At 55.8% G+C, this 2,500-nt stretch overlaps 2 non-coding genes across 2 annotated transcripts in view; both read left to right on the top strand.

The window, feature by feature from the left end:
• Positions 1–654: 654 nt before the first annotated feature.
• On the top strand, positions 655–727 carry TRNAV-AAC (transfer RNA valine (anticodon AAC)). Its single transcript has one exon. It is a non-coding gene; the product is annotated as a tRNA-Val (tRNA).
• A 1,731-nt stretch (positions 728–2,458) lies between these two features.
• Positions 2,459–2,500, top strand: part of TRNAV-AAC (transfer RNA valine (anticodon AAC)) — a 73-nt gene continuing 31 nt past the window's right edge. The window contains exon 1 of the tRNA in view: positions 2,459–2,500. This exon is cut by the window's right edge and continues 31 nt beyond it. This is a non-coding gene — a tRNA (tRNA-Val).

The raw sequence follows: 2,500 nt of genomic DNA, 5'->3' as shown, positions 1-2,500 counted from the left end.
CTCAGTCCTCTGCGCTTGCGCCAGGGGCAGGCCACGTGACACGCAGGTCTCAGGCCGTGGAGAGACTGGGGCATGGCGCCAAGTGAGGTAAGCAGACCGCCCCCCTCCCCCTCACTGCTCTCTGCATGCGGTGGCTCGTTGGTCTAGGGGTATGATTCTCGCTTAGGGTGTGAGAGGTCCCGGGTTCAAATCCCGGACGAGCCCTTTTTTTTTGGAGCGCCGAAAACAAAAAACACAGAGTCCCCAATTCCCCCCCAAAAATAGTTTGTGCGTGAACGTATCTGGTTCGATGCCCGTCGCCAATGGTTGGCTGCTTTTAAGCCCATGGCCCAAGAGGCAGTGTTGGAAATTCCCCCTCCTTTGTAATGATGCGTTGGCGGCGAGCTGATGTATAACGGTTTGGACATGCCTTCTGGGTGGGGACTGCCATGGCTCGCGCCACTGTTGCATCCAGCTTGGTCTTTTGTATGTGTCTGCAGCCTGTGTGTGAGGTGCTGTGAGTGCTGCCATGTAGGTCCGGCGCAGGCTTGCGCCAAACTTTCACGTTGGTGTGTGCCACCTGGCAGGTACCAGCGGGCCCCATGAGACATCAGTGCCACAAAGCCTTTCAACTGAAAGCTGTCCCAGCACACTAGAGCGCAGCCTACCAGAGCTGTTTCTGTAGTGTAGTGGTTATCACATTCGCCTAACACGCGAAAGGTCCCCGGTTCGAGACCGGGCAGAAACATGGTGCTGGTTTCTTTTTATTTCCACAATGTCAATCGGACACATTTGACCGCATTCAGGTTTCGACAGGTATGGACAGGCCGGCACTACGCCATGAGTGATCCGAGGCCAGCCCTTATTTGCACCCTGCAAACTGTCCACTGGCTCCATCAGTGGGCGTTTCCTGCCATCCCTGGGTCCTTAAGTGAGTGTTTGGGTACTTTTGATGCAGAGATCAGGGCATGAAAACCGGCGCTGGCACGTGGCGACATTGGGTACTGAAGAATCTTTCCCAATCCTGCCCATAGCTGTCAGGGTGGCCGAGTGGTCTAAGGCGCCAGACTCAAGAGGCGCAGCTCTTCCCTGCATCTGGGTGTTCTGGTCTCTGATTGGAGGTGTGGGTTCAAATCCCACTCCTGACAAGCCGGGCTCATTTTTTTGAGCACATTTCAGAGTGTAAGGCTTGCGGAAAACCTCGTGGGGGCCCCCGAATGCAGCGCCCGGCAAGCCTCCCTGTTCTCTTCTGCTGCCTTGAAACTGGAGCTGTCTGCCAGAGACGCCGGAGGCACACCTGCCCTTAAACCCCCACTGGCCCACAGCTGCAAAACCCGCATTTTCTAGTGGCTGGCTTGGTGGCATATGTCACTGAGCCCAGTCTACTCAGGAAGTGAAAAAAGTCCCCTTCACAGTTGGAGAAAGTGCTCTACTGCCACCTGTCGGTCATTGAAGGCACCACACCTCAGCAAAATAAAAATAAAAAAACAGACATGCTCAGTCCGGGGGATGTAAAGGTATTTACATAGCAAGAACAGAGAGGCTGTTGGGAGATGACAGAAGCCATGCTGCCCCAGAGTTCTCTTCTGAAATTTGCAGGAATCCAGAGGTTGGAGCGGGCTGAGGGAGTGCGCCTTCTTGCCTCTGTCGGCTTTCAAGACACATCCTCCTGCTGGGAAGCTGCCCACCCTGAGCAGCACAGGTTTGCGCTCTAGGCCGGTCGGCCACATATATCTCGCCTGATCGAGCCCGATAGAGCGGCAGCAGATGGCCTTTGGCCAGCGAAGGCTGCCGCTCTTCTTCTTGTTTCTCTGCTTGAGAGGCAGCTCAGTCCTCTGCGCTTGCGCCAGGGGCAGGCCACGTGACACGCAGGGGTCAGGCCGTGGAGAGACTGGGGCATGGCGCCAAGTGAGGTAAGCAGACCACCCCCCTCCCCCTCACTGCTCTCTGCATGCGGTGGCTCGTTGGTCTAGGGGTATGATTCTCGCTTAGGGTGCGAGAGGTCCCGGGTTTAAATCCCGGACGAGCCCTTTTTTTTGGAGCGCCGAAAACAAAAAACACAGAGTCCCCAATTCCCCCCCAAAAATAGTTTGTGCGTGACCGTATCTGGTTCGATGCCCGTCGCAAATGGTTGGCTGCTTTTAAGCCCATGGCCCAAGAGGCAGTGTTGGAAATTCCCCCTCCTTTGTAATGATGCGCTGGCGGCGAGCTGATGTATAAAGGTTTGGACATGCCTTCTGGGTGGGGACTGCCATGGCTCGCGCCACTGTTGCATCCAGCTTGGTCTTTTGTATGTGTCTGCAGCCTGTGTGTGAGGTGCTGTGAGTGCTGCCATGTAGGTCCGGCGCAGGCTTGCGCCAAACTTTTACGTTGGTGTGTGCCACCTGGCAGGTACCAGCGGGCCCCATGAGACATCAGTGCCACAAAGCCTTTCAACTGAAAGCTGTCCCAGCACACTAGAGCGCAGCCTACCAGAGCTGTTTCTGTAGTGTAGTGGTTATCACATTCGCCTAACACGCGA

The sequence above is a fragment of the Ambystoma mexicanum genome, chromosome 2q (assembly GCF_040938575.1).
Source record: "Ambystoma mexicanum isolate Mex_15411 chromosome 2q, UKY_AmexF1_1, whole genome shotgun sequence".
NCBI classification, from domain to species: Eukaryota; Metazoa; Chordata; class Amphibia; order Caudata; family Ambystomatidae; genus Ambystoma; species Ambystoma mexicanum.
Note: the sequence above shows the minus strand (reverse complement) of the source record. Positions and strands in the feature narration are given on the sequence as shown.